Source organism: Adiantum capillus-veneris, chromosome 12, assembly GCF_014529385.1.
Source record: "Adiantum capillus-veneris isolate H3 chromosome 12, ASM1452938v2, whole genome shotgun sequence".
NCBI classification, from domain to species: domain Eukaryota; kingdom Viridiplantae; phylum Streptophyta; class Polypodiopsida; order Polypodiales; family Pteridaceae; genus Adiantum; species Adiantum capillus-veneris.
The window spans coordinates 115,319,667-115,339,780 of record NC_140942.1 but is presented as its reverse complement, the minus strand read 5'-3'; the positions used below and the strand labels follow the sequence as shown (position 1 = coordinate 115,339,780).

The window sequence follows — 20,114 nt, the reverse complement described above, 5'->3', positions numbered from 1 at the left end:
TGTGTTAGAAGCATGTGTAAAGGGACAAAGAGTCTCTAATGTTTATGTTGATGGAGGTGCTCAAATTTGTGTCATGACAGAGCAAACTATGCATCATCTTGGGTTAAAGGTAAATGCACCTGCACCATGCAAAGCAAAAACGTCCAATAACTCAAAGGTGAAGTGCTTAGGTGTCATTAATGGTTTGGAGATCAAGGTATGTGAGATTGAAGTGGAGGTTGATGTTAATGTTATGCCAACCAAGGGGGAGGGCTATCCCATCATCCTTGGGAGGCATTGGCTAACGGCAATGCAGGCAAGGCATAACTGGGGTACTGGCATGCTTGAATTGCAACCACACAAAGGGGCAAAGAAGGGTAAGGCTATTCACATTGATCTAAGGGATGGAAAGCATGACTCATTGGACTTAGAAACCCCTATGGATGAGTTTAACTCATCCGACTACTCAACGTCAGAAGAGGAGTCAACAATCACAGATGACAGTGATAGCTCTCAAGCCGAGATCATGGGAGTAGTGCTCACTAATCTAGCCATGGTAAGTTCAATGAATTTATCACAGGTTGAAGAAGGCAAGCTAGCCAAAATTCTAGCTAAGGACTTGACACAAGAGGAAAGGCAAGCCTACTTGGCCATGTTGGAGGGCTATCCTAAGCTTTTTATTGACAGTTACGACCAGATTGCAGGAGTTTCTGTGGTGCAACATCACATCAACCTAAAGGACGGAGCCAAACCAGTGGTGCAATGGTTACGAAGGCTGGGTGTAGTACAACAAGATGCTTTTCTATCAGAGGTAAGAAAGATTTTAAATGCAGGGTTCATTTACCCCGTAGAAGACTTAGAATGGGTGTCCCACATAGTAGTGACCCCAAAGAAGAATGGCAAATGGCGGGTGTGTGTTGATTATAAACCTCTCAGTGCGGGAACCAAAAGGGACCACTTACCCCTTCCTTTTCAAGATGAGATTCTCAAATGAGGTAGCAGGTTATGAAAGGTATATTGTGTGTAATGGCTACTCAGGGTATTTTCAAATTAGGATTGCAGAGAAAGACCAAAAGAAGACAACCTTCGTGACACCATGGGGATGATTTGCTTATAGAGTGATGCCTTTTGGCCTCACCAATGCGCCATCCACCTTTCAAAGATTTGTAACACATGTTTTTCAACCCTTCTTTGGCAAGTCCATAAGGGTTTTTATTGATGATTTTTGCATTTACAACTTGCGTGTTCTTCACTTAGAAAAAGTAAATGAAGGTCTTGCTAGGTTGCAATCATTGGGTGGTCAGTTAAATGTTGACAAGTGTTACATTGCTGAAAGCCAAGTTACTTAACTTGGCCATGTAGTATCTTCAAGAGGTATTGAAGCAAACCCTGGTAAAGTGAAAGCTTTGGTAGGCTTACCCTCTCCAAAGTCAGCAACGGAGTTGGTTTCTTTCATTCAAAAGGTAAGGTACCTTAGCAGGTTCATCCACCTACTCTCTCAAGTTGTTCTCCCTTTGCAACAGCTAACTCATAGCAACACTTTCAGTTGGAGTGAGGAAAATGAATAGCAATTTAATGAAATCAAAGATCTACTAAGCTCTCTCCCTACCATTGCACCACCTAGGTGGGAGGAAAATTTCTATGTGAATCCAAGTGTGGGGAGTGACTCTATTGGGGTAGTTTTGATGCAAAAAGATGGGGAGACTTCTTTTATGCGACCTATCTATTTTGTGAGTAGAGTAATGACACCTTTTGAGAAGGATTACACTGTGATTGAGCAACTGGTTATGGCTCTCATGTTTGCTGTGGGAAGGTTTAGGTCATACTTATTTGTAATTCTAACTATGGAGGACGCTTTTCCTTTGGTACTACAACACATGGATGTGTCTGCACGCATCTCTAAATGGTTAGTGCGGTTGCAAGAATTTGAGTACACAGTGCAGGTGGAGAGCTCAACTCGAGCTAGCCTAGCCGGCATGCTCACTCATCGATGCTATGAAAGGAAGGTGAAGGTTAAACCACCAGGACCTGAACCAGTAGAAGTACAAGCAAAGCTAAGTGGAGCTCACTCTCTCTACTTTGATGGAGCCTACAAGAGGAAGGTAGACAAAGCATCAGTGGGCATCTCAATCCAAGATGAGAATGGTCATAAGGTGTTTGGAAAAGGGCTACTCATGGAGAACACTCACTCCAACAATGAAGCATAATATGTTGCGTTAGCTCTTGGCCTTGAGTGGTGTGTAAGTGTGGGTATCAATCGGCTAAATGTATTTGGTGATGCTCTCTTACTAATCAAACAGGTGTGGGTATCAATCGGCTAAATGTATTTGGTGATGCTCTCTTACTAATCAAACAGGTGCATGGTACTTGGGCATGCAACAACCAAAGCCTAGTACCTAGGTTAAGCAGAGTCAAAGAGTTGATGAAAAGGTTTGAAGCCATCCAACTATACCATGTTCCTAGGAAGGAAAACCAAGATCAGATGCCTTAGCCAGCGAACAACTGCAAGAAGTCATTGTGGGAGCAATTAAACTCCAAAATCCATTGTTTCAAGGAAGTGATTGCATGCATGACATTGTCAATTTTCTTGAAACAGGGGAATGCCCACAAGACATGAGCAAGGGTCAACGACAATGGCTAGTCTGTAAGGCAACAAAGTATAGGTTAATCAATGAGCATCTCTATTGTAAAGGTAAGGATCTTGTGTTGAGAAGGGTGTCTCACTCCAAAGATATCAAGCAGGTCCTTACGAGCTTCCATGAGGGTGTTTGTGGTGGTAATTTTGCACATGACATCACAAGTAGAAAGATTTTGCAAGCAAGTTTTGTGTGGCCTAGTTTACATCATGATATGCAACATTGGTGTAAAACATGCAAGCAGTGTCAGCTTAGCAGGTGATAGGCACCTCACTTATGAACCACAAACTCCTATCCTTTCCTATGGACCATTTGAAAAGTGGGGCATTGATGCTATAGGTCCCCTCCCAAGGTCTGGTTCCGGTAAACTCTACATTATTATGGGAGTAGACTACATGACCACATGGGCAGAAGCAACCACCTCTACTAGGATCACTGCAAAAGAAGTAGTCAAGTTTGTGTATGAGTCTATTTTTTGTAAGTTTGGTGTTCCTCTTGAAATTCTCTCTAACAGGGAGCTAGGTTTTAGAGGTGACTTGGTAGGGGAGCTCATGAAGAAGCTAGGGATTGAAAAAAGACACTCTACTCCCTACTATGCTCAGTGCAATGGTTTGGTAGAAAAGATAAATGGTATGATTTGCAAAATCATTACCAAACAGGTGGTTTCTAAGACAAAGGATTGGGATAAGCATTTGAGTGCGGCTCTATGGGCCTACAAGACCTCTTTTAGAACCTCTCTTGGCTACACCCCTTATCACCTAGTGTTTGGCAAAGAAGCAATTTTACCCATTGAGGTGCAGTTGGCAAGTATGAAGATCTTAGCCACCAAAAATGAGGGAACCCCTAGTGATCAACTAAAGCAAAGAATCTTGGATTTGGAGAGGCTAGATCTTGATCAAGAGATGGCCATTGAGCACTACGCAATGCAAGCTGAACGATGTAGGAAAAAATTTAATGAAGGTCTCAAGGAAAAGGAGCTTAAAAGGGGTATGTTGGTGCTACCCTACGACAACCATTTTGACACGAGGAATGATAAAAAGTTTATGTCTTGGTGGAAAGGGCCTTATGTCATTAGAAAGAAGTACAAAAATGGAAGCTACAGGCTGTAAGACATTTGTGGTAAGCTGCATAAAACTAGAGTCAATGGATGGAGATTGAAGCCATATTTTCAAAGGTTTGATGCAGAAGTAGTAGTTGACTTACCACCAGACACTAGAGAAGAAGAGGAGGAGGGGGATAAAGCTTCCTCCATTCGGCAACAATGCGAGGACGAAGATTTGCTAGAGGCATAGATACCTCTAGCTTTGGGGGAGGGCTAATGATGGTGGTTTTTGCATGCACCACCACTCGATCTTTTTTCATGTGTATCCTTTCCAAAGAAGGAAAATGGTTTTCATGTATGAACCACCTCTAGCATTTCTATCTTATTTACTCTAGCAATATTTCTCCTACTAGTAAGACTTGGCTTGTTTTTCCTATTTTATCCTTCATAAAAATGAAATAAAATCCATCATATTTATCTCAATAAATTGAGGGGACCCTTTATACTCTATTACTTATTTTTTAAATATTTTTACTATTTATTATCTCATCACTAATTATTTTTTCTATATTTTGCTATACTTTATTCACTATTATCTATTATCTTTTATGTGCATATTTCTCACATTATCTACACTTGGAGGCTTGCATGAAAAGTCATGGGCATGTCTCATGCTTACATAAGGCATCAATGAGTCATTTTTGGAAGCATAAGGAAAGGTAAGGTCATATGGTCCACCAAAAAGACTTTGAGCTATGGGAAAATACACTTTTTTTTGCTCAATTTTTAGCGCATAACTCCACACCAAATTGGTCAAAGGGATACACATGAAAGTTGTAGCTTGTGAGCCCACCTTTCTGCCCATAATTTTATTTTATTTTTTGGAGCTTTGAGCAAGGATCTATGTTCAAAGTGGTGGGACCCAGTTGACAGCTCACAATGACAGTTTTTTCCTGCCTTGTTTTCCCTGCTTCCACACACACAAAACCACTTCACCCTCTACTTTCTCTCACTTTCATGTAAAAACACCCCTTTTCTCTCACCTTTTTACATCATCATACCCCACTTATCACATCATTGGACCTCTAGCTAGAGTGGCCACTCACATGGCTAGAGGCAACTTTTAGGCCTAGTGACCACTTGGCCATCATGCAAAAAACTGAAGTGGTGGGGAGGAAGCGTGATCCTCACTGCACCTTCATCTTTGAAAAAGTTAATTGCAATTAGCAATTAACCCCATCTTAATCAAGCTTCCCCTCTCCTATATAAAGAGGCCTCTTCTACACACAAAAGACACACATGACAGCAAGGTAGCAGGTTGCTAGAGTGCTACGCTACACACACCACCTCTTGCGCCTTGGTGCTTGAGCTTCATGCCTACACTTGGAGCATCCATGGCTGCCCATTAAGCCTCTATTATATAATTATGTTCTTGTGTTGATAGTCATATGGTTTCCTTATGCCATATTTCCACAAATCTCTCTCGTGGTTCTTTCTCTTCCTTATTGTGCATGATGTATTGCTTATCACTTGGTGGTATATGAACTCCTAGCCCTAAAACTTTCTCTCCATCACTCTCTCATGATGGAATAAGTATACAATACCTAAAACGCAGCCCCATAACTCTCTCTCTCTCTCTCTCTCTCTCTCTCTCTCTTCCTTATTGTGCATGATGTATTGCTTATCACTTGGTGGTATATGAACTCCTAGCCCTAAAACTTTCTCTCTATCACTCTCTCATGATGGAATAAGTATACAATACCTAAAACGCAGCCCCATAACTCTCTCTCTCTCTCTCAAAAAACACAACCGTTTTTTGACCTAGTAGACAGCAGTCCACTCTTTTGATCATAACTTCTTCATCCGAACTCCGATTTGGGTGATCTATAGCCTCAATCGAAGAGCACGAAGTCCTCTACGCATTGATGTAAAGACAGAAATTTTCAAAGTTATGGAAGGCATTTCTATAGCAGCATTTCCGAAGTGAACAGGTTCAACAAAATTGATTCTCATCTCCTATTTTACATACAATGTCTTCCGGCACTCGCAAGGGTTCTTCTTCTTCAACAAGGTCCACAACCATTGTGGAAAATGATCCAAAATCTCCTAAGTGTGGAGATAGAAACACAACCACCCAACCAACGACATCGGAAACCATGATCATGGCGTACTTGGTATCATTGCAAGAGACCGTAAACAAACAAGGCGAAGAGTTACGAGCACTTGCAATGGAGAATGGCACACTAAGGGTACTTGTGGTTGAGAATGAGAATCTCAAGAGGACACTTGAGATGCAAACAACACGTTTGATGCAACTTGAAGAGGAAGTCAAGGAATGTAAACGCTCTCTTGTGGACTTGAATGCTTTGAAGGAGCGGATGAGCAAAGTAGAGCATGACCATGTATTGAAAGAGGAGAAATTTGACACTATGAGCCGGGATGTATGCGACATGAAAAATGTATCCACAAACAAGTCTTGGGCTGATGTATGTGGTAGCAATGTGGTTTCTAATTCCTCACTCATGCAAGCTATGGTTCAAACAAAGAATGTTGAGAATGTGGATGTGGAGGAGTTGAAGGAACGGGAGCGATGTTCCAAGAACATTGTTATTCGTGGAATTCCCGAAGAGAAGTTAGAGACACCTCCTTCTCTTGCCATTGTTATTGAAGATTTCTTCAAAACCCACTTTGGCATGTCCGGAGTTATGGTCTATGGAGCACATAGAGTGGGGAAGCAAGGAGCTCCTCGCTCGGGAGAACGGCCAATTGTATGCACCATGCCGGATGAGACCAAGCGAAAGATTATCCTTGATAATAGTTGGATCTATTTGAGGGATACAAAATGTTTTGTATGTGAAGATCGCACTATTAAGCAACAAAATATGCGTCGCAAGGCATATGAGGAAAAGAATAATAAAAACAAGGAGATCTCTCATGAAGAAAATGTGCCCAAGGAGGAGTCAAGTCTCTCAAGAAAATAGGGATGCGTGACCTATGAGACCGAGTTACAATTGAAAATATGCTTTTGGAATTGTAATGGATACCCATGGAATGCGGGGGTTGGCATTGATGAACTAACAAGCAAAGCCGATGTTGTACTTCTTGTTGAAACTTGGGAGCATGATACACAAAGGATTAACGGCTTGGAGGATTACAATGTACATTCATTGATGTGGTCAAAGAATCTCAAGCAACGAAGAGGACAAGGAGGGTTAGCATGTATGGTTAAGAAAGGATTGGAAGATTTTGTATCAATTGTGAAAGATGACAAGTACAAACGTTATGTATGACTGAAAATTATGACACCAAAAAGAGCACCCATTTTTGTAGCCGGTTGCTACATTCCTCATCATGATTCTCCCTTTTATGCTTGCATGGATTGAGATCAACCATTTTCTGATTTGGAAGAGGACATTGTTTATTTCAGAGGTGAAGGTGATGTTATTGTATTTGGGGATATGAATGCTCGCACAAAAACATTGCAACATGATACTCAACAATTTGATATGCCATACATTTCAAGGGAGTTGGAGGAAGTTCACTTGTATGATCGTACTTCAATGGATGAGAAAGAGTCACATCACTATGGAAAGTTACTTTTACACATGTGTAATAGCACGGGTATGCTCATTGCCAATGGTGCATCTTTGTGGAGTGGAACCAATGGATTTACATGTAGGAGACATAATGGGGATAGTGTGATTGACTATATGCTACTCTCTGAAGCCATCATGTATCGCATAAAGAGTTTTATGTTTGGTCAATGGACCCCGGAATCCGACCATCGCACCTTATGTATTGACCTTTCATGTGGAGAAGCAACTAAGCATGATAATCTCAACCAAAGGAAAGAGAAGTTATCACTATGTATGGATTTCAAACGGGCACCAATGTACATTGAAATGGTTGAAAAAAAATTATGGATGACAAAGCTTCAATGTGATGCACCATTGGAAACTAAATGGGAAGCTTTCAAGAAAGCTATTTGTTCTTGTGCGGAAGAATGCTTTGCCATAAAGCATCTCCATGGTATCAACAAAGATAGATCACGAAAAAGGTGGTTTGATAAAGAATGTCAAGATGCTCGAAAGTCCTTGATAAAGCTTGATGCAACTATGGACAAAGACAACTATCAAAGTCATTTGCATACATACAAAGCATTGATTCAAAAGAAGAGAAGAAGATGGGAAGTAAATCAACAAGAATTTCAAGTCCAAGAAAAGGCACATGCATGTGGAAGATTTTGGAGAAACTTGAGAGGCAAGCGGGTTGAGAATTTTGGTAACTTAAGTCTAGTGGATATGTACACACATTGTAGGAAATTATATGAGCAAGAAAATACTGAAAAAATGCCATTTTATGGTTCACTCCCATGTATGCCGTCTTTTTTTACTATTGAGGATGTATGCGGTGGGCTTGAAAAGTTGGCCACTCGCAAAGCGGGAGATCTTCAAGGTATCAAGCCGGAGATGATCAAATGGACGGGAGATTTTACCCATGAGTGGATGTGTGATATGTTCAACCTTGCACTTCAACATGGTATGCCTTATGATTGGAGTACTAATTGGGTTAAGCCTTTGCATAAAGGAGGGGATGTAAAGAATGTAAGCAACTACCGGACTATAATGATTGGGTCTCTTATGGAAAAGTTGTTTGGGTGCATAATGGAGATGAAATTGAGTGATTGGGCTGAAGAGAATACAAGCGTGCAAAGGGACAAGCGGGTTTTCGTCGATGCCATAGCACCATTGATCATCTTGTCACTCTTCGTGTTCTCATGGAGGAAAGTCGGTTGAAAGGCAAGCGATTGTATTGTTGTTTTGTGGACTTTAAGAAACCCTTTAATATGATTCCACGTAACAATTTGTGGAGAAGGATGGAAGAACTCCAAGTGCCAAGTGAGTTTATGCTTGCAGTTTCTCGAATCTATGAGAAGATGATTTGTCAATTGCGCATGGGAAGAGAAATTTCAGAAATTTTTGTAAGCACTATTGGGGTTAAACAAGGATGTACATTGTCACCAACTCTCTTTGGTCTATGCATCGATCAATTGGAACAAATGGTACTTGACTTAATTATGCAAGAAGAAGGCATTGAAGAGGTCACTATTTGCAATGCGGTAATCATGCTTTTGTTGTATGCGGATGATGTAGTGCTTCTAGAACACACTTTAGAAGATGCACAAAAGCTTATGGTTGTCCTTGAGAACTTTTGCTTGCATAGTGGGCTGATTGTAAATGAATCCAAAACAAAGGTTATGCTTGTGAAAACCAACCATAAGGAGAAGCCATGCATTGTGTACAACAACGAGACACTTGAAGTTGTTGAGAGCTTTAAGTACCTTGGCCTTGAGGTTCCATCCAATCACAAGTGGCATGAATGTGCTATGCGTCGTTTGGAAGCGGGAAAGAGAGCATATTATGCATTTGAGAACATGTGTCATGCGGGAAACATCAAGTGTTGGGTTCTCAAGAAGTATCTTTTTGATGCATTGGTGACACCGGTTCTTCTTTATGGAGTTGAAGTGTGGGGCAGGAGCATCTCAAAGTCTACTTGGAAAGAGTTTGAGAATGTCCAAAAGCATTTTCTTACAAAATTCCTCCAAGTTAAGACACAAACACCATATATGCTCCTACTTCTTGAGTCGCGATCTCTTCCAATTGAAGTTATGGGCATGGAAAGGGTTGTGGAGTACATGATAAAGATGCGTCAAAACCCCTCACATCGACTTCCTACAATTGCATGGGAAGCAAGCAAAAAAGTTCAAAAGACGCATAAAAGCAAGATCTTGAGCACGGGATGGATGCAAGACATAAAGAAGTGGTTTGGGAGATGGGATGCATTACACTTGCTACATGATTCTTCAATTGACTCTCAAGTGAATGAAGCTTTTCTACAACGCCAATGTATTACGGCTTGGGAGAAATCCGGTGGGTCACGCTTCATACATTACACCACCTATATTGCCCCCAACTACAAAACCATGTTCTTCGCTGAGAGAGGAAACCGTACTCACACTTACATGCTTGAGCCTATTCCCTTGTCCGCAATACGCACTATCGCAGCAATTCGGCTTAGCTCCCATTTCCTTCGATGCGAGATAGGGCATTGGGGCAATGGAGAAGAGTCAAATCGATTGTGCACATTATGCTCACTGCAATTTCGAGAGTATGAGTACCACACACTACTAGAGTGCTCAGCTTTTGATCACATCCGAACTTGCTTCTCTCACATTTTCAGCCATAACTTGAACCTACACACTTTCCTCTCCCAGCCAAAGTGTGGGCTCTCTATTGCGACTCTCATCACTACAATTTTGGAGCATCGAGAGTCACTCATTAGCCATACACATACTACATCACATGTAACTTTGGTCCCATAGGTCATATTTGACCTCCGAGGACGATAATAAAATCTCTCTCTCTCTCTCTCTCTCTCGATGCTCAAGGTCATGCAAATGGTCAAGATGTTTTCACTCTCTCCTTCTCTCATGGTCTTGGAGATTGGTGAGTGATGTTTTCTTTGAGTTTAAATAGAGTGATCTCTCTCTTTCTCTCATGAAAAAAAGCATAAGGGTTTGGTGGTGTTCTCTCTCCCGCTCTCTCTCTCTCTCATGACAAGAATCATTCCATATGGTCCATTGCATAGTGTGTTACATACTCACTCTTTTGTGTCCTAGCCACACACAAGTTAGGTGGTGCCCCCTATTGTTTTGGCAGATTTTTTCTACCCCATTTCCATTGAGGAGGATCGGCAAGGAGGTGTACAGGCCACCCCCTGACGGCTCCGCATTTCGGCCCTCAGCACCACAAGCACAAAACCTTCATCCGGGACGACTCAGATTGGGAAAGAGGGAAATAACAGCTGAATCTAGCAGCAATTGTGGTCATTAAAATGTCCAGCTTGTATATATGTATAATTGTGTGTGATTTTTACTTTTTTGAATTCAATTTTGATCAAATTTGGTCAAAATCTGGCAATTTTAGCTCTTTTTATCATGCAACCAGCATAATAATGAGCTGTAATGACAAAATCGAGAGCATTGAGATGCTTCAAGTGTGAACATATGCTGATGGGTGAGTTCAATAAATTTTGGCTAATTTTTTGCCAGCATAATAATGACCTATAATGACAAAATCAAGAGCATTGAGATGCTTCAAGTGTGAACATATGCTTATGGGTGAGTACAATAAATTTTGGCTAATTTTTGCCAGAAACTAAGTATTTTCAGTTCATTTCGTTTGATTTCTGCTAATGAAACTTCCAAATTTAATAAACATACCCAAAAAGGGTCGGAATCAAGATATGAAAGCAACCTCCAAAATAGTATGATATGATCTTTGAGCATGGAAAATATGAAGTTATTCTGAAGATGTCAAATTTTCAGCTTAAAGAACGATGGCAAGATTTTGCCAGAATCGCATTAAACCGTGATACGACATCAGAATGACGAACAGTCGGTATACTGAGTATTTCAAGACCAAAGGTAATGAAAACATTCCTTGCATCACGGAAGTCTCGGTTACATATAATAGGTTGGGTAGGCCGATTTCTAGTTCATTATTCGCTGCGAGATTTTAGAGAGAGAGAGAGAGAGCTTTGTGACCTAGAGCTCCTTGCTGCACTTTCATTCCATATGGACATCCAGGATTACCGTTTCACACGAGATTTCACAGGTATGATCTCTAGTAGGTAAAGATGAGTCCTATAATGCATGCAAGCACAAAACACTGAACAAACATGCACACGAATCACATCCGGAAGGGATTTGGATGGGTAGGTTTAGGGCCCATAGAGGCATCAAAAAGAGTCCAATTCAAGGTTAGAAAACACCATGGGGTACCCCTCAATGCCAAGATCAAGCTCCAAGTGTCAAATCACAATTTGGTGATGGTACACCAATCGCGATCGGTGTACCTCATCACCCATTTTTAGAACAGAAATTGCCAAATGTCTCCCCAGCTCAGCGTCTATTCACTAGTATAATCAAAAGTCAATTTGGGCTCTCAACTGCGATTGCAATCGGTGACCCCAGGGGGTGATTTTGCCAAATCTGACATTGCCCAGGCCTAGACCATACTTTAGGGTAGTCTTCTGTGAATTTTAATAGAAAATGCACAAGTTTTTCTTATTGAATGGTTAGGAATTGACAAACACAGCCGAAACAGGAAAAATGACCCACAGGTACTAGACTCTGACCAGAAACCAAGACGGATTACCCCAGAAGCATAGATATACTGCCAGGAGTCTGTACATCAAGAGGAATTAGAAACGAAGCTCAAAATCACTCACAAGAACCAATATGACCATTTCAGTCACATGTGTGCACACAGAGGAGGAATTATGCCCGGAATAGACTTCAAAGTCCATATTGTGACTTAGAGATACTCAAATATACTATAAGTATCCCAAAAAATATCCAAAATTGGAAAATCCCCAAAGACAGGCCTAAAAGTGACTGAACAGGACGGAATCTGACACAAGAGTAGACAGATGATAGTAGGACCACTAACATCTACTAACTCCAGGGACCACCCAAAGTTAGCCAAAAAAGTCAGTTATGTCCAGACTTAGTAAAATAGGGTCAAATAGTGAGAAATTTCTCTAAACTACTCATTTTAAGTCCAAACTTGTCATAAACTCATCATTGGGCTAGGTAGACATAGGGGATCATGACCATACAATTTTCATCAAAAAAAGTGCTAGTACTACGATTGCGATCGTTGTACCTCTTCATCAAAATGAGTCCTTGACCATACAACTGTCTCATAGGCATCAAGACCAAGCCCCTCATTAAGTTTCAAGCCATTTGGACACCAAAAACCCATAGAAAATCAATATCTGGTCCAAAACAGACTTACAGTCCAAAATTGGGTCTAACAAATTCAAAAGTTATCCAAATCACAGGGTAGTAGGACCAAAATGACCGACTAACTATCAGGAACATAGCTATATAGTCAAATCTTAATTTGGCCCAGGTACTACGATCACGATCGGTGTACCTATGACCCAGATTTGACCCAGATCCTCATCAGTGATAGTCCTAGTCTTCTTAGTCCCACTGTGGAAATATTGGCCAAGAATGGATAAGATTTGTTCAAGTTATGATCAATTTTAGCTTTTTGACTTGTTTTTACTAAACGTCTGCAAACTACCGATTCTAAAAAAAATTCTGATAGCCTGTAATTGCAAAATGCCTCGCCAAAAGCAAGCCAAGCAATGGGTGAAAGAACCATATGAAGTGGATGAGCTCTCGACACATGAGAAGTCTCATTTATCTAATGAAGTCTTGGCTCAGATCCCTGCCCACATCTTCGTCGCAAAATTCAAGGATGCTGAAGGTGAAAGCATAAAGACCACCATAATGCCAAGAGAAATTTGGACTCTTCACTGAAGACCAAAAGTTGTCAATGCAGTGAGGGCAATTCACCTCGAACAATTTTTGAGGTTGCCACCCTGGGGAACAGATTACATGCAAGCGCATGAGCTAATGAGCTCAATACAATATGATGGTCAAGCATTGTTGACCGACAAGGATGGCACAAAGTCAAGGATTTTGATTACAAGGGAAATCATTAATGAAGCACTACACTTCTATCCGAGACAGTATGATCTTCTGGCAAAAACAAAGTCCATTCACAACGAAAAGGCTTTCCTAAAAGAAAAGGGAAACAAGTACAAGTACAGTGATATGATATACGGTGAGCTAGAACTTCCCCTCCGACTGATCTCTCAGCACTTCAGAGTTCAGAAGCCACCAAGATACACTAAACCACTACTACATATTGCAGTGGTTATGGCCTTAGCAGTTGCAGAGAACCGCACGATAAGGTACGATTATGGAAAGTTCATCCTGGAGAACCTAGTAGAACCCAACCTGAAGGGCTCCGCCAAAAAATAAACTCTATATGAGTGCCGGGCCGATGTTAGCCAGGATTCCTTATCAGGCTTTGGGTATGATCGAGGATCTACCAGCGGCCGGTGGATCCCGGGCTTCTCTAATTACAACATGCAAGATTTGTGGCAAAGCCAATTAAAACTACAACCATTGCAACTTCTTCAAGGGCAACAAGGTCTTCTAAAAAGAGTTCAAGTGATGACGAGAAGACTGATACCGACAAAGAAGAAGATTCTCAAGGCTTCGACAAAGAAGCAAGCCAGAAAGGGGCTGAAGCCAAAGGGCCCTCGGAGTATGAAAAGAGTAATGAGGAAGACACATCTACCCCACTAGATAAGAAGAGCAAGAAGCCAAGGTCAAAGCAGCAAGTGCTGCTAAGATGAGGGTTATTATCAACTACACGTATCCCCCATTCCCAAGTTAGAACCCCACTCTATGAATTGAGAGTCTCTTTTCCACCTTTAAACAATCTTTATTTAGAACATAAAAGTTTGGATCAACTTTTCGGCCAACAACATAACCCTCCAAAATCCACCCCCCCACCAAACCGTTTGGTAAATGCACCTTTCCAAGGTAATATAATCATACTAGAAAACAATATTTCAATCATGTCAAACCAAGAATACATTTCAAACATTTGAAAGAAGCATGCAAACCGTTGTATACCCTTACAAGTGTGCATTTATTAGGTTGTTTCCACCTTTTTTCCTTTTTAGAATATTTTACTTCCTTTTTCCTTTAGTATTAGTAAATTTTTATAGTTATCTCTCAAGCATATCCTATCCTTGTCCCAAGACTTGGGTATCCTGTTTCCTTCGCCACATGTGGAGGTGGCACCATGACACAATTTCTAATTCTTATTTTTCTTTATCTTGTGTGGGAAAGGCTTACAAAAAATAATGTACTATAGATTCTTTTTAAATCAATAATCCGAGAAGCATAGCAAAGGTTCGACTGATGTAGACAATTGCAAAATAGCCTATTTAGGTTCTTAGCCTTTCCAAAGTTCCTTTTTATTAAACAATTAGAAGAGTACCTTAAATAAATTCACATCCTCCTCCCTTTTCCTGATCCCTTCATGGATCCATTAGGCCTACCTGGACTATTTCGATTTCCAGATGCATCCGCAGGTCTCTATCACTTGATCACGACACACTCCCATTCAATCACATTTCTATGGCAGAGAATGAACCCGAGCTCAAAACATAGACCAATGGTTATCAATCCTAGTTAGAAAGGACCATCCCCTGTTGTATCCCACAGTAAACACCTGTGTCGGCCTTTTCCAAACATGTACGACAATGTTCACACTTAAATTTTCTATGTTATTCTAGGTCTATCCATGTCACATATTCTCGGTAAAGTTTTAATCTTAGCTTAAATTTGGATTAAGTTTTTTGAGTTATACTCTCTTGGTTTTTAGTTCATTTTGAGCTTTAATAAAACAAGACCTTAAGAATACAACTAGTTTCTTGAGTGTTTAAGAGTTATGTCTCGTAGTAGGTTTCAAGTTAACCTTGTCTTTTATTAGTATCCTTAGTTTTTGCATCACTTGCCATCCATGGAACATCTCCATGGAAGCTATGGGAGTTTAAGTTCAAGCAACACGGTTATCACTTCCATGAAGCTATCCCCTTACTTCCCCTTGAAGCCCCAAAAAACAAACTTAAAATAACAAAGAAAGAATATTAAAGTACAAATGGTGCGATATGCTATGTGAGACTTCTTCTACTCACCAAAAGTCTTTGTTTGTTATTTGTGAACAAGCAACCAATTTACATCAAAAAGTGACGATGCATTCTTTCCTACTTGGATTAAGTGGGATGAGTAATATAAATTTTCTATATATTTTCCTAGCATTTTGTGATCATGGATTACTTTATTACAAAAGACATGTAGGAGTGTGTGAGTGCAATAACATTTTTTATCCTTCTTAGAATTTGTAGGATGCAACCCTTTTATGAATGCATGATGGGTCTCATGCAATTATGTGAGTGTTTATAACTTTGTTTATGATTTCTTTAGGTTAATTGAATGAGTGGCATGACACCTAGTATGCAACCCGCTCAAGGTTGAGTAGGTGTGTAAACATGTTAATAAAATACATAGAAGGGAGTTTAGACATACCGTTAATAAATAGAGAGTAGTGTTACTTGTTTTAAAGAAACTGAGAGAGATACTTGGGAGAGGTTGGCCTCTTATTCTTCAAAATCTTTTCCCCCTTCTTCTTCCAAGGATGATGACCTTCAAGAGCTTGAGTGTGATGTGTAGTCCAAGGTGACGTGAGGGAAAAGAATAGAAGGTGGCTAAGAGGAAGATATTCTAAAGCAAAGGATAAATTACTTCTTCAAGATTAGGTAAGAGTTTTCTCTCAATTGTAGAGAGAAGGAAAATCAGGAAAGAAAGGGGAAATGATGTTTAAGGTTCCATGGTTGAGTTATGGAAGTTCAAAATGGAGAGAGGATTTGGAATTACTTACAGGGAAAGAGTGGGTTTTGTTGAGGGCTATGGAGATGGGAGAAGCTTAAGTGTGATGTAGCATGGATATTTACATGTCTCCATTCTTCAAAATTAAAGCTTTTTATATAGCAATGGACTCCAAGATCTTATAGATTTTAGTTTATTTGGTATGCTCCAAATCCACGCAAGTTTAACTTGAGTTAAGTTAAGTGTTTAATGCAATTCACATGCTTTATCTTACATTTTCTTAAAAATCACATGCTTTTTCTTACACGTTCTTACACTTCACATGTCTCTTCTTACAAATCACATGCTTTTCCTTACACCTTCACATGTCATTTCTTACTCTTCCTTACAATTCAAAAGTCTCTCCTTACACTTCACATGTCAATCCTTACATTTTCTTACATGCCTTACAAATACTTATCATGTGACAATTGAAATAATGGGGTACTTTTTGTAGGACAAGTATTTTCTTATTCTTAGAAGAAAATGAAAAATCAAATGGTGAGAGGATTTTCCCACTAGTGTGAAAAGTCAAAAGTGGACACCTACTTTTTATAAAATATAATTTTTGAGTGGTTTCAAGTCCATAAGAGGTGTGTTTCACTAGTGAGTAAAAGTCAAATGTGAACTTCTTTTCTCTATAGAATTTTCCCTTTTAAGTTGTGCCATGTCTATAAGAGGCTTGTTCCACACTTTTCTATAATAGAGTTAATAAATAAAATTATCATTTTGAAAAGAAAATACCCCATGATAAATTCATCAATTTAATAATGTAAAGAAGTACGAGAGGGACCTTACAAACCTAGAGAAGTTGAGAGCCTACTACAACACCTCTTGGCTATGGAATGCAAATCCAACCAAGTGTCAAGCTACAAAGCATGCTAATCATCTTCTCCATATACATTTTCACTATGTTAAACTAAGCTCTAAGAGTGATTATGTGTGAGAGGATTACTTCTTTCTTGTACGGCTACTTCTTTTTCTCTCTATCTCCTCACTCCGTGCCAGCTCTCGCCACCTTTCATGGTGTTTGAGGTATTGGGGTAGAGTCCGGGGATAACTTCTTATTGATTACAAGTTAGATAATTGTTGTTTAAAGCTTAATCTTGGTGCATGAAGCTCTCCATCTTCATAGCACCAAAGAGGTCTCAAAAAGCACAAAGATTGTATTGTACCAAGTCTCTCTTTATGGGAGAACATATAATACCAAAGCCTTTTAGAGGGGGAACCATCTCCAAGTAAATCCGATCCTCAACTATTGTCAATTTCTCTATTTCTCTCACTTTTACAAACTATTGTTCATGCCATGTTAAATAGAAATGTGTAAATTGTTGCTATCTCCAACCAAGCACTCCCTCTTTCTATATGAAGGAATCTCTTCAATGAAATGCTCATTATGTTTATTCTACTTCCAGTTCAATCAAAGCTATTAAACTAAGGGCTCCATACCTATGGAAGCTAGGAAGAAACATGAGCAAAAGGGGAAGAAAACTATTGTCCAAATTCTTCCAAAGCTCTTGGCAATAACAAAGCAAAGGTGAAGGACAAAGGCTACAGAGGTAAAGCTATGCTTTCATCAAAGAGATAGTGCATTAGCAAAATGATAACAAGTGCTTCAAGTGTGGGGAGCAAGGATGTGTTTTGCATGTTTTTGTCCAAGAGAAGTGAATGCAATGACCTTCCTAGAGTGACCACAGTGGAAGCTCTAAATGAGGACGAGACTGCAAAGAATCACCACTTTCTTATGCTTGAGAAAAAGTAAAAGAGCATGATGCTCTCATACTTTTTGATCTTGGCTCCACACATAATTTCATCTCTTTTGAGCTCGCTACCAAGCCAGGAAAAATGATTTCGAGAGGGGGATGCTATGAAAGCTGATGGAGCTTTTAAGGGGCAAGAGGTTTTGGTTACTCCGTTTATTGCAAAGTCAAGGCTCCATGTGCAAAGATATGAAGATAAATAATATTTCTTTATCTCCCCACTCAAGCATGAAGATGTTATTTTAGGGGCACCTTGGTTTGATTCCATGGCTGCCATAATGAAGTTCCTTAAAAGAAAAGTCCTCTTTTCTTGTAGAGGCAAAAAGCTAACACTAGATGTAAAAAGTGCAAGTAGCACTATACCATTTGTACATGCTCATGCTTTTGAAAAATTAGTAGAAAGCTTTATTTCTTGTTACATGGTTTTTGTCAAAGAGTCTAAAGAAGATGTATGTGTTCATAAAGAGTCATGTAGAGAAACTAAAGAGGAGTCGGAATTGCCAAATCTCCTAAATAAGTTTCAAGATGTGTTCACAGATGACATCCCTAGCAAGTTACCTCCCCCAAGAGGACAATATGATCATAAAATAGAGCTTCTACATGGCAGTTCACCCCCTAATATAGCCTCCTTATAGAGTATCTTAGGCTCAACAAGAGGAAGTTATGAGGCAAGTGAACAAACTTGTACAAAAAGGGATGGTAAGGTCTAGCTCAACTCAATTCTGTTCACTCATTCTATTAGTACAAAAGAAAGATGGTACTTATAGAATGTGTGTGAACTATTGTGCACTAAATTGGATAGCCATAAAGAATATATTTCATATTCCCAAGATAGAAGATCTATTTGATAAGCTACAAGGATCTACCTACTTTAGTAAAATAGATCTTGAAAGTGATTATCATCAAATAAGGATTGTGCCAAAAGATACTCACAAGACGGCCTTTCGTACAACATTTGTCTTATACAAATAACTCTAATCCCTTTTGGGCTGACTAATGCTCCAACCAGCTTTAATTGAACGATGAAGGGACAAAATTTGTACCTCCTTGCTAGGAATGGATCCTTGAGGTGATCATTGTATGATGTATGCTAGCTGAGATGGTTTTGGGCCTTTGTGATTTGACATACTCACTCATCCCTTGCATAGGCTGACACGAAATTGTTGCTTTTGTTTTGCAAAGTATATTCTTTTAGAGATATTGTCTTTGAGATGTAAATCCCAAAACTTGTCTATATACCTTTAAATCAACTCATAGAGTGCCATCTTTAAGCTTTGTCGTTCTGTAAGGACTTTGTCTTTGGCATCTCTTGAAAAGAATTGCTTCATGATGGTAGTCTTCACGGCCTTCCAATTCTTTAAAGCTTCTCCTTGGGCACAAAGTCTTGCCCACCATTGACGGGTAGATTTTTGGAGGTGCATAGAAACATTACGTAACATTGAAAATTTGGAGAAAATTTCATCTCAAAATGCCATGTCAAATTGTTGGATGAAGGCCAACACTTTATCAATTGCTCCAAAGGTTCCATCATAGGTAAGGAAAGTGATGTTCTTTCTCCCTCTTCAAATTTCGTGAGCTTCTCTAAACTTGTTTGCGGGTCGCCGCGACGGACATCCATAGCATAGCTCTCAAGCATCAACACAAAATATCAATATAGGGGAAGCGACCAGGATGAGGCATGGAAACTCACTAGGGTGTCAATCCTAATGAAGTGAACTCGTGTGAGAGTATTACACCTAATCGACTCGATAACCAATCGTATAATGTGAGGTCCCCACCCCGTCGTCTCAACAACGAATCTGATGGTAAAACTGGTGGCCACTAGATCTATAGCAGAAGCAAACAAGGTGGTCTGGATTCATCTAGCGGACGATCTCTCATCACAAAGTGAATTGAGTTCGAGCCTACTAGCAAGGAAATCTAGCTCCACCTCGTAGGGGAAGCGTGATTTAACCTATGTAGTGATCCTAAGACCCACCTTCCAAGAGGAGAGAAACCTCGAGTTCCTTTTTCCCCATGTTTCAGAGGCACGTATTCTCGAGATTTCACCGCTCTAGGAGCAATGAGTATTACTAATATCGAAGTAAGCACAATGGGGACAGAGAGTTCCCGACCAATCGGGACCACCCATCTCGTAGGCATTGGCAACCTGAGCCAAGCCCCCACTTTCCACCCCCACACTCACACTTCCTTGTGTGACCTAATTACTACCACAAAGGTTGTTCAACATAAAGATTCCTTGTTTAATTCCGAATCGCATTGTTCGTTAATACAGCCCTTCAACAAGTATTGCAAACAACACCAAGACAGAATTCTACTAAAAATTCTACTCA

At 40.0% G+C, this 20,114-nt stretch overlaps 1 long non-coding RNA gene across 1 annotated transcript in view; it reads right to left on the bottom strand.

Moving 5' to 3' along the window:
* Positions 1–16,082, bottom strand: part of LOC147446367 (uncharacterized) — a 48,332-nt gene extending 32,250 nt beyond the window's left edge. The window contains exon 1 of the long non-coding RNA XR_015189938.1: positions 15,683–16,082. This is a non-coding gene — a long non-coding RNA (uncharacterized LOC147446367). The remainder of the gene's footprint in view (positions 1–15,682) is intronic.
* Between the last annotated feature and the right edge of the window lie 4,032 nt (positions 16,083–20,114).